The sequence below is a fragment of the Marmota marmota genome, unplaced genomic scaffold (assembly GCF_001458135.2).
Source record: "Marmota marmota marmota unplaced genomic scaffold, marMar, whole genome shotgun sequence".
Classification (NCBI taxonomy): Eukaryota; Metazoa; Chordata; class Mammalia; order Rodentia; family Sciuridae; genus Marmota; species Marmota marmota.
In genome coordinates, this window is record NW_026000168.1 from 16,712,646 (window position 1) to 16,726,006 (window position 13,361).

Consider the following 13,361-nt stretch of genomic DNA (forward strand, 5'->3'; position numbering starts at 1 on the left):
CCATCCTGCTGCCTCAGCCTCCTAAGCCACTGAGATTACAGGTGTGCACCACTGTATCCAGGTAACATTGCATTTAATTTGTGTAAGAAGCCCAGAGATTTTAAATTACTTCCTGAATCCCCTTCCCCAACCCTAGCCCAGTACTGCAGACTGAACCCAGGGAAGCTCTGTCCCCAGCTGGCTCTCATTTTTAAACAGGGTCTCGCTAAATTGCCCAGGTTGGCCTAGAACTTGTGAACCTCCTGCTTCCGTCTCCCAAGCAGCTGGGATTACAGACATGTGTCACTGCACCTCACTGACTCCTTTTTTAAACCAAAGGATGCATGCTACCTGCCAAGGAACATCCAGGGGATAGGCCAAATAACCAGATTCCATATCCGTCTAGATTTCAAGTCCACGAATTTTCCACTATTAACTGTCAGAGTTCACTTTGGGGGCAAAAACAAGCTTATACATAGAACCAAACAAGGACAGCCATCCAACCCAGAACAATCAAATGCTTTAACCAGACAACAAGATAACTGCTCTGGAAATCACAGCTAGGGCACAATGACAGCACGTCAGGCACTCTCGAATATCAGGCCTCGGGAGGCCCTGACAGTGGCTTAGAAGTCAGCAGCCACATAGGAGCAGCAGATTGGTTTCCTCTTTTAGAAAACTGCAAGGTTGATGGAGAATCCCATCCTTCAAGGCTTCTTTCAGAAACCTGTTTTGTCTTACTAACAACTGCTGCCACTTACTAGACAGGGCACACTCTATCTCTCCTAATCACCTTGACCCCTGAGCAGTGACACTCTAGGTAGGAACTAGGGCCACATTTTCAGCTGATGGAGTCCTCACACAGTTGAGCTGGGTGGGATTCAGAACCTGGCAGCCCTAACTCCAACCCCCTCACCTGGCCCTCACCTGCCCAGGTACAGGTGACCACGAAATCATTTCAGAGCTGAAAGAGCCTAGAATTAAAGACTATATAATCCACACCTCTTGTTTTCAACCAGAAGTTTCTGTCTGAATACCCACTATGTGCTACACTCTCTCCTATCAAAAGGGAGGTTACATATTAACTAATCAGCTTTCAATATCTACAGGCTTCCACATTTGTGGATTCAATCAATATCAAAAATAAGTACAAAAAAATCAATATCATGTATATCAATATTTTAAAAAGTTGCAACTGTACTGAACATGGCAGACTTTTTTCTTTTCATTATTCCCTAAACAATACAGTGTGTAACAACGATTTGCTAGAGACAACATAAATTATACAGACATAGGTTCTATGCAGCTACTACTCCATTTTATATAAGGGACTAAGGGACTTGAGCACACACAGATTTTGGTATGGGAGGGCGAAGGTCCTAGAATTAATCCTCAGCAGACACTTAGGGACCACTGTATCCTGAACTGACAGTTGAGGAAACCAAAGAGGTTCAAATTTATTCAGAATCATGACATATCTCAAAACAACCTTTTCTTTTTTTGGTACCGGGGACTAACTGAACTCAGGGACAGTTATCCACTGGACCACATCCCCGGCTCTTTTTATTTTAAGGCAGGGTTTCACTAAGTTGCTGAGGCTGGCAATCCTCCTGCCTCAGCCTCTGAGTCGCTGGAACTGCAGGCATGTGCCACCATGTGCAGTCTTGGTACCACCTTTTCTGGAAGAGATCATGGTAATAACCACTAAAATACTGAAATGATCTTAAAGACTAATCCAGTGATTCTACTCTAGGAATTTAACCTATAAAAACTAAAGTCCTTAAACAACATGCACAAGCACAGGCACCGCAGCGTGGTCCATACTCTTGAAAAACTGGGGAAAAGAACAAATACCCAGCCACAGGGAACCAGACAATGTTGACATGTGTATGATAAACTGAGGTTGCTCCACATGTGTGCAAATGGAAAAAGATCAGCAAGACAAAATAAAAACAGGAAAAAAAAAATGTAGCTTAAACCCAAAAGAGGAAGGAAATCTAAGAGGGGGTGGGCAGATCTAGAATTATCAACCAAGCATTAACAGTGATTATTTCAGCAGAAGGATAAGGAATTTTTATTATATATACTACCTATTTCCTTTTTGTTTTTATATTTTACTATTCCATTAGAAACTACTTTCTTCAGGGCAGGGGGCAATGCTGGGATCAACCCGGGGCCTCTCCCACTCACCCACACTCTGACCACAGAGGATGGTAGTAAGTGCTCCTGCGCAGAACTCCTCACACAGCTACATTTTAAACTTTTACCAACCCATTTTATTTCTGTAAGGGGGAAAAATAATCCTACAGCCTTCAACTGACAAGGCTAAGACACTGTCTCCCACCTCTGGCAACTAAACCTGACTCCACTCACTCCTAACTCCATACCCAGGATACCAGGAGATCACTACAGCACTTCTTTTCCCTAGATGTTTTCCCTCCACTATGGAAGGAGAGATGAAGGCGCTTAGGACCAGATGGGAAAATAGACGGAGGGAAGCCCCATCTGAGCAACTCAAATGCAGTCATGCTAATCTCTACAACTGCCAGCACAATGTCAGCTCCTAGTGACACACCTCATTAAATAACTCACAATAAAGCCGGGCAGGTGGTGCACGCCCGTCATCCCAGCAGCTCCAGAAGCTGAGGCAGGAGGATCACAAGTTCAAAACCAGCCTCAGCAATTTAGCCAGGCACTAAGCAACTCAGTGAGACTCTGTCTCTAAATAAAATACAAAATAGGGCTGGGGAGGGGGCTGAGTGGCCAAGTGCCCCCCAGTTCAATGTCCTCTATCTACCTCCCCCACAAAAAATTATTTGAAGATAATTTTGGCAACATAGGCTTATATAGAAACTAATTTTAAAGCTTCATTTCTGTCCAATATTAAAAAATAATTTTTAGATACCTCTTCACACATAAGGTAGTTTTTCATTATCACCAAAGATCCCAGACCTTAAACACTTATTTATGTCTGAGAATCTGCACTTCACAGACTAAACATTTACTTTTTACATGCCAGCAAACATGTGTGCTTGTTATTTCACTAACTGTGATAGCTAAATTCTACGAAGTCTTTTAAAAAAAGTTCTTAATATGAACTTATATTGAACTCATCCAGTCTATTCTAGAATTCAGGTTCAATGGGTTCTAAGCTGCTTCCACCTGCATTCCAGAACCTTCTCCCCCACCTCCCAACTTCAAAAAAAAGCCACTGGGTGTGGTGGTGCACAGCTGTAATTCCAGCAGTTTGGGAGGCTGAGGCAGGAGGATTATAAATTCAAAGCCAGCTTCAGCAACTTAGAGGGACCCTGTCTCAAAATAAAAACTAAAACAGGCTGGGGATGTGGATCACTGGTTAAGCACCCCTGGGTTCAATCCCTGGTAACCCCCCCACACCAAATAAATAAATAAATAAGCTTAACCCCACCCTACTCTGCCTCACTCTACTGACTTCTATCTCATTAAAGAATTGCAGATTAACCTGATCCTAAAATTCGTCTCTGAAAAACCTCAGGGGATATTTTATGATAGAAAAAGAGAGTGACTCATAACCACCAAGCATCTTAGCGTTCTGCACCCACCCACACTGCATCTGTCAATCACGAGTTACTATAAATTTCTCTGTTTTCTAGTGCACACTATTTCTGAGGTGGTAGATTCCACAGGTCCAAAGAGTATGCCCTTTCTTGGTTTCATGCTGTACTCTGCAGTGGAGTGTGAGGGTGGGCTTGTTTTAATCATGTAGTTCATGATTTTTACAGAATACATTCTTTTCACACTCCATTCTTTTTATACCAAAATGCCTTTATTACTTGTCATAATCTCTCAACTGCATTTATTCCTTATGTGAATATTCCCTTTTAGAAAGAGAGTCAAGTTAAAAGATGGATTTATAATTCTATAGAGCTAGACATGATGGCACATACCTAGAATCCCAGTTTCCTGGGAGGCTAAGAAGGACCTCAAGTTCAAGGTTACCCTGGGCAGCAGAGAGACCCTGTCTCAAAATATAAAATAAAATTAAGTGCAAATGACTAGTGTATAAAGATACAGCCTGAATTATAAAGGGGAATATGTATAAACCCAAGACCAGGTGCTTGAATATCCCGACATTCTCTTGTTCATTTCAATGGCTTTTTGGGACCCTTTTTGTAACCAGTAAGGTGTCAATAGCCAGGATAGGTACTTTCTTCATAATAGCCAACATCTTCAGAGAAAAGACATTAAAATTCAAATTTCTTCTCTCCTAAAGCATAAGTCAACACTGTTTCAAACTGTGAGGCAAGTTCATTAAAATTCAGGAAATTGGGCTGGGGATGTAGCTCAAGTGCAGCACGCTCGCCTGGCACGCGTGAGGCCCGGGTTCGATCCTCAGCAGCACAAAGAAAGATGTTGTGTCCGCCGAAAACTAAAATATTAAAAAATTCTCTCTCTCTCTTTTAAAAAAAAAAAAAAAAATCAGGAAATTATTTTGGGGAATCATGAATAGCTTTCTTAAAAAATAAGATCTTACACATAATACAGGTAGTGCTTTTTTATTATTTTTATTTTTTACTAAGGGTTGAGCTTAGGGGTGTGCTTTACCACTGAGCTACATCCCCAGCTCTACTTATTACTTTGAGACAGGATCTCACTAAATTGCCCAGGCTGGTCTGGAACTTGAAATCCTCCTGCCTCAGTCTTTTGAATACCTGGGATTATAGATGAGCACGACCCTATCTGGCTCAAGGTAAGTGCTATTTTGAGAAATCTTTGATTCAGGTTAACAAACATAAAAATATACTTAGTGTGGATCACTGCTAAGTTGAAAGCTACTAGAGTGATTCTAAAGCCCAAATCCCCAGGACAGTTTGCATCAATTTCTCCAAATGCATTTATTCACACAAATACATTTCCTTGCACTTGAGTGGTGTTCCTCCCCACTTTTTTTGGTACTGGTGATTGAACCCAGGGGCAGGTTACCACTGAGCTGCATCCCCACTTCCCTCCCCTTCCCTCCCCTTCATTTTGAGATAGGGTCTTGCTTAATTGTCAAGACTAGCCTTGAAATTATCCTGCCTCAGCCTCCCAAATCACTGTGACTACATGCATGTACCACTCTGTCCCACTCCCTGCTTGAATGACCAATTTTTTAAAGGATTCTTCTAGTCTTACAGTACTTTCCTGCCCAGGCACACCTGTGATCCCAGTGATTAGGTAGGCCGAGACAGGAGGATCACAAAACAAGGCCAGCCTCAGCAACTTAGGGAGGAACTAAGCCAAACAAACGAAAAATTTTCATTCTCTTCATAACCAATGGTTACTATGTGACCTTATTTATCATTCAAAATTAGAAGACATCTATTCATCAACCAAGGTAATTATAATCTCTGGTGATCATTTTAAATCAACCAATTGACAGAAGTAAACCCAAACTGCAAAAACAACAATGGTAGCCATAAAATCCACAACATTAAATATTAAAATTTATATGACTTAAGGAAATATGGCTATTTTTAAGGTGTAATAAAAATTATAAACTCAAGCAAGTGGCCATGAAAAACACAAGTATTTAAAAACTATTATTAGGCTACCTGAACAATAACAATATTTGTTCGCTTTCCATGATCCCTAGTTTTAGCAAGCTGTATCCACCAGAAAATATATTTTTTAAAAATTCTGTAGCAACAAAACTTCACAACAATAACATCAGCTAACCGCATTGTTTATTATCTGCCAGTTTTTAATATCAAATAGCTCATTATGAGCTGGGGTGGTGGCTCAGTGGTAGAGCACTTGCCTAGCATGTGTGAGACACTGGGTTCAATTTTCAGCACCACATATAAATAAATAAAGGTCCATCAACAACTAAAAAATATATTTAAAAAAATGCTCATTTAATCCTCCCAACAATCCCTTCAAATTGAGGACAATAAAGTTTAAGTACAACTGTCTAGGGTCACACAGCAGGATACAGGATTGAGACACTGACAGAAGATGTGAGGTCAGAAGCATGCACAGGTGTTCCCAGGGCTTTATCACACCATCTTTGTGTATTGTCAAGGCTGATAAGATCAGCGCCATTTGTGGGACTAAACAGATGAGGAGCAGATTGCAACCTTGTGGCGGCTTATTCTAGCTTCCTGATAGCTATCTGGCTCTTTTCCTTCTACTTTGGTAATTTAGTTTGTTTTTAGTTATGAGAGCAAACAATAATTAAAATCTGGATAGATAAGGGGAAAAAGTTACCTATGAACTCAATACATCCTAACATTTTTGGGGTATCATTTTCTAATATTAGAGGCAAAATACATGGGTATTAGTTCAAAATCTATCTCGACCTTTTATCAGCTGTATGGGTTTTTTTTTTTGTTGTTTTTTTGACAACTTGATAAACTGCCCCACATACCAATTTTCTCATTTATGCATGAAATAAACATTACTGAGTGCCTGCTATGTACCAGGCACTGATCTATACTTGGGACACCTATCTCCTAATGGAACCACACACAATAAAGTCAACACTGTGAGTGGGCACCCAGCGCTGGGGAGGAGACAGGATGCAGCTCACACAGTGAGGTCAGAGCAGGCCACAACCTCAAGGAGGCATCAAGTTCACCAAGATTTGGAAGTGACCAGAGTCTGACTTGCAGACCTTTGGAGGAAGAGTATTCCAGGCAGAAGGAAAGGCTAAGAAAAACCTTACCTACAAAGAACAGCAGGCCAGTGCACAGAGGGCGGGGAGACTGCAGGAGCCTACATACAAGTTGCCTTAGATCTTAACACTGCTCCAGGGCTGGGGCTCGAGGGAGAGGCAACGGTGTGATCCTCAGCACCACATATAAATAAATAAATGAATAAAATAAAGGCCCATTGACAATTACACACACACACACACACACACACACAGCTCCAGCTGCTATCATGAAAATAAACTACCCAGGCAATTAGATACACAATTGTGGAGTTCAAGAGATGTCTGGGCTGAAGAACTAACAGTAAAATGAGGACCATAATACTTTACTCATTTAGTTTCTTATGAAAATGGTTCAAAAGCATCTGGGAAGCACTTAGCACTGAGTCTAACACATAGTAAATGCTATCAGTGCAGCTTCTGCCCTCTGTGCGCACACCTAGCACAGGAGAGGAGAAAGTGGCAGCTTTTCCAGCTCATGCTGCACTTGCTAAGCCATGGGAGCGGGGTGAACAGCATAAACCCGGAGAAGGGGACCTCCTAATTCCCACGAAGGCCAGTCCTGCTAAGGCTCCACAAAGCTACGTCCATCCAGAGGGGACTTTCTATACAGTGGCAGTGCCATTGTGTTAGTTGTGGCCCCAGTACCTGTCTACATACAAATGCACTTTTCTATAACTGCGTTCCCAGTCCAAATCCTGTTATAATATTCTTCTGGTTTAATTTTTTAAAGTTTGATAATTTATCCCTTCAATATTCCACTGTTCTAGATATAAATTACACATTTTTTCAAATTTTAAGATCTCTGAAACCAGAATGCATCTTACAAACAATGGTGTGCCTAACAGGGAACCTAAAATAAACCCCTCCAAGCATATGAGTGTTTTGCTTAACACCTTAGCTGGAGCTGACTCCATGAGACAGAAAGACATGTATGTATGAATGTTACCAGTGTCATGTTTTTGTATTTTAAGACTGGATTTGGGTGAATTTTTTAAGATAACTAGTGACCACTTCAGGAAATGAGCTTATCTATTTTTTTTTTGGGGGGGGGGGGTTAACCCGGAAATGGGTTGTGCCGTTACTTCATCTTTCTTAGAAGTGACAAAGTCTTCAAAAGTTTCAAGAGGGTAAAGATACAGATTGATAAAGGCAACTAACACCAGGGTACAGCCCCCCTCCCCGCCTCTTTTCCCCTCTCAGTCCTGGGATCACACCCAGGGCCTAGAGCATACTAAGCCCACATCCCTGGCCCTGTAACTTTTCTGAGAATTCCATATTAGTCAGCTTTCCAGCAGCAACTTAAGCTGCCTCTGTTTATCTACTCCTCTGAAGAAAAGAACTGCTCAACACCCTAATTCACAAAGAGAGCTCTGAACCCTTCTATTAAGGCGGCCCAGGCCCTTATTCTTTAAGAAGACAAACTAGAAAGTCTCTAGACTGATTGGTAGAAGGGGAGTGTCTGTGCAGATACAGGACTTAACCATCAGGACTTGAGCTATCAATCAGATACGAAGAGTCCATCAGATGCCTAGCACATTCAATTTTCATATCCTTTTCATTAAGCAATATGCGACTGTATTTAATAGTGTTTTAAATTTTAAAATATTCCTTTTAAAAATTAATGTATTTAGGGGCTGGGCACAATGGCACACACCTGTAACCCCAGCGACTCAGGAGGCTAAGGCAGGAGGATACGAGTTCAAAGCCAGCCTCAGCAACTTATCAAGGCCCTAAGCAACTTGGTAAGACCCTACCTCAAAAATTTAAATAAATTAAAAAAAAAAAAAAGGTAGTGGGGGGAGACGGGGGATGTGGCTCAGTGGTTAAGTGCTCCTGGGCTCAATCCCTGGTGGTAGTGGAGGGTGGGCTACCTTTTTACAGTGATCTATTTAAGAGAAAATATTAAATAAGCAACAATCCAAGAAATGGCAGAAAACATTTATAAATCACACATCTGTAAGGGATTTGCTTCTAGAAAATATTTTTCTATATGATATAGAACTCACCGATACTTATTTTTATTTGTTTGTAGTTGGACACAATACCTTTATTTTATTTACTTATTTTTATGTGGTGCTGAGGATGGGACCCCGTTTGTCACACATGCTAGGATGAGAAGTGCTCTACCACTGGGCCACAACCCCAGCCCCCAACACTTATGAATAATAAAAGCCGGATGAAAAATAGGCAAAGGATTTGAACAGACTTTCTTTCTTTCTTTTTTTTTTTTTTAAAGCTAAGTTGCTCAGGGCCTATGTAAATTGCTGAGGCTGGCCTTGACTTTACAATCCTCCTGCCTGAGCCTTTGGTATTATAGGCATGCACCACTGTGCCCAGCCCTTAAAATATGAGCAACATCACTAATCCTTAGGGAAATGCAAATCAAAGCGATAATGAAATACCACACCATGCCCACTGGGAAGGGAAATGTTGGCAAGGATGTGAAGAATTCTTGAAAATGGATGGTGGGAAGGTAAAATGACATGGAAGTTCCTCAAATATTAAAACAGAATTGCCACGTGATCCAGCAATTCCACTCCTACGTTTACAGTCAAGAGAACTGAAAGCAGACTCAAACAGGTACTTGCACACCCATGCTCATGGCAGAAGTATTCACAATAGCGAATAGTCAAAGGCAGAAACAAGCAACAGATCAAGGGATAAGCAAATGGTGATATGCAGATACAATGGAATATTATTCATCCTTCAAAAGTAAGGTGAGATTCTCACATACTCGATCATATGGATGAACCATGAGGACAGCATGCTAAGCAAAATAAGCCATTCATAAAAGGAAGACACTGGACAGTTTTAGTTACAGAGATACCTGGAATAGCAAACTCAAGTAACAGGAAGTAGAACAGTAGTTGTCAGGGACTGGGAGGAGGAAAGGCACTGGGGGGTAGGAGTTAATGGGCACTGAGACCAGCTGGACAGGAGGAGTTCTGGGGAGGGATGAAGTGCTGGCTACACAATAAGGTGAATGTGCTTAACGCCGCTGGACACACACCTAATTTGGTTATAATGATAAATTTTATATTATGTATATTTTACCACAACAAGAATTAGGGGAAAAAAAAAAAGGACTGTGGTTGGCCAAAAGCCTACCTACCACATAATTGGGGGAAGAAGGAAGAAAAGAAAAAAGTGACGCCTTAAGCAACTAAATGAGACCCTTTCTTAAAAACTAAAAAAAAAAAAAAGTGCCAGGTATGTGGCTGAGTCATAAAGCACCTCTGCGTTCAATCCCCAGTCATCTTATGCCCCTTCCCCCAAAAAAGGCAGGTGGATCATTAAAGGTCTAAACATTAAATGTGCTGGTACTAAATTTTAGAGGTCTCTTGGAGACCTGTGCCTGCCGTACCTCAGTAGATTCAATGTGAGAGGAGGGTGGGTAGGACGAGTTCAAATCCTACACCCAGCCTGGTTGTCGCGGGAACCCTGAGACTTCAGACCTAATAAAAAGGATGCTCTGATTGCTTCCAATATTCCATAGGAAACCTAATGAAAATATTCTCTGGCTTTCCAAAGGCCTGCCCAGAGCAATTTTTAAAAATCACCTGAAATTATAGGTTATTAAAACCTTAGAACATTATAATGTTCAAGCAGCATTATTCTGAATAGCCAAAAGGCAGAAACCGACCAAATGTCCATCAACAGATGAGTGTACTCAAACAACAGAATAGTGACTCAACATAAAAGGGAATGACAGTCTAATACAGAAGCCCCTCTGGTCCTCAGAAGACATCGCAGGACCGGCCGTGGATGTCTGGAATCGCACATGGTGCTGAACCCTACAACTTAAGCCTTTGCCACCTTCACTAAGACCTATCACGCACTATGGCCATAACTTTTGCAGTGCAAGGTAGGGGAGCAAAATGAGCAGAAATTTCTCACTCCTTCACAGTTTCTCAGAAGATTCTTTCTTACAGTAGAATTTTGCAACTCAGCATGTGGTTTTTTCCCTCTCCTTAAGCTAAAACCTTTCGCTTAAAGAAGTCTTTCATGACCTCTCTCCGGCATACCCAAATAGCCAAATCTTACACTTTGGGGCCATCAAGTAAAATAAGGGTCACTTGAACACAAGCACTGCAACAGAATGACAGAGGATCCGATAACCAAGACAGCTGTGTAAGTCAGCAGAGGGGAGCATATATAACACGGATATGCTGGACAGAGTGATGGTTCATATCCTGGGCAGGACATAACAGTCTGGTGTGATATTTCATCATGCTACTCATAACAGCATGCAATTTAAAACTTGTAAATTTTTAATTCTGGAATTTTCTATGTAATATTTTAAGACTGCAACTGACTATATGCAAAAAGTTGGGGAAAGGAAAACTGAGGATAAGGAGTATATGAGTTCATGTTCTGATGTTGCAACAGAACACCCGAGACTGGTTAATTTAATTTATAAAGTACAGGAGTTTGTTTCAACTCACAGTTCTGCAGGCTGCTTAGTCCAACAGCATGATGGGATCTGCTCAGCCTCTGCTAAAGGCCTTGAACTGCAGTAGCTCATGGCAGAAAGTGGAGAGGAAGCAGGCACATGGAAAAGAGAAAACACAGGGGCTCCCTTGCATTCCAACAATCCACTCCCAGGCCGGGTGCCTGCCTATAATCCCATACACTGGAGAGGCTGAGGCAAGAGGACTAGGACCTCAAGTTCAAGGTCTTGTCCAGGAAATTTAGTGAGACCCTGACTCAAAATAAAAAACTGAAAAAGGGCTGGGGATGTAGCTCAGTGACAGAATGCCCGGATTCTGCAAAATAAATAAAATTGATTGTGGTGGTGGGTGCACGATTCTGAATATACTAAAAACCATGAATTATGTACTTTTGATGGGTGAATTATATGGTATGTGAATTACATTTCAATAAAACTGTTACAAAAGTGGGGGGAGGTCAGATCTAAAGTAATTGGGTATGGAATATCTGTTTCTGAACTTTCTAGTTTCCAGTCCTACACCCCCATAAATCTTCAACTTCCTACCCGAAACCCTCAATCAAACCAAATACATCTATGGACCTTGTGGTTCACTATCATATTGATTGAAGTGAATTCTGTTCCTTCCAATCTAAAGGTCCTAAGAAAAAATACTGTTAGTAAGAACTAAAGGCATGCTGGGCATCAGTGACAAACCTGTACGCCCAACTACCTGGGAGGCTGAGGCAGGAGTACCTAAGTTTTAGGCCAGTCTGGGCAACTTAGGGAGACCTGTCTCAAAACTTTATTTAAAAAAAGGGGGGCCAGGAAATAATTTAAATATATATAAAAAAATAAATTATGAATTTAAATAATAAAAATATATATATATCATAAAAAAGTATAAAGGGGAAGGGCCTGGGGGTGTAAACTCGGTGTCATAGAGCACCCCTGGATTCAATCCCCATACACCCATACACACACACACACACAACTAAAGGTATGAAGGGTGGCTGCTCAAATACACAGCTGCCACATAAATGAACATTAGCAGCAGCAACAGCTTGCTTACTTACTTCCTGGGGTCTACACAAAGTGATCTCCACAAATAATGTTTTAGTAGGTACTGTTTAAACAGGTACTAGGTTTGCCATCTAGCTTCACTACTTACTGAGACTTCTAAACTTGGACAACCCCATGGATATCAGGTTTTTCAGGTACAAAATTAAGAAAAGTACAAACTTGACTGAAAGAAAGTAACTGAACTGCAGTGAAGAATACGTAGGACACCGTATATAAAACACCTAGATCAATTCTATTACATAAGAAGCGTTCTAAAAGATAATGAAAGTTGACTCACTCTGCTATTACAAATATTTCTAGTGGAAAGATGTGGTTTTTTTGTTTTGCCCGTTTAAGTATATTATTTTCACTACTAAGCTTAGCAACCAGAATGTCATTTAGGGGAAGTATGGGGATTAACTGAGTCCTTCAATTTCTGAGAGCTTCAGGAAATTCAAAAACTTCCAGAAACAATACACAATTGTGTGTATGTGCACACCTACTCGTATACCTTATTTCTACCTATTTGAAAGCAATTACAATCCAAAAAGAAGCAAATATGCAAGGATAAGAGTGATTGGCAATTAGAAAGCTTTGATCAGCTCTTTCCTCATTCATTTCTGATTTGGTGGCTTATATGCCATTAATACATTTAAGAAAATATTTTTAGATGTTGATGGACCTTTATTTTCTTTGTTCATTTACATGCAGTGCTGAGAATTGAACTTGGTGCCTCCCACGTACAAGGCAAGTGCTCTACCACCAAACCACAACCCAGCCCCATGAACACATTTTAATCTTTAAAGAGCCCAAGCATATTTACTGTTTAGGCCTTTATGGATACTGTAACAAATGGGGCAGGGAATACGTGCATATTACATTAACTACAGTAAAACCACACTATCCAATACTGCACTATGAAGTAGAAAAATTACAATAATGGGACACAAACAAAATAGTCCATTCTAACACAAATATTAAAGCAATCTGCGGTGGTGAGTGGAAGATAATTATTTTAAGAATACCACAATTATTACTTAAATATACTATATACCTTGCCTCTTCTAAACTGTAGGGTTTTTTGGTTTCTTTATGTTTGGTATAAAAAACAACAACAAAAAGAAACAAGGATTGAACCCAGGGGCACTTAACCACCAAGTCACTCGGCCAAATCGGTTCATAGAGCATGCTGCCACGTGAATCAGATCTGTCAGC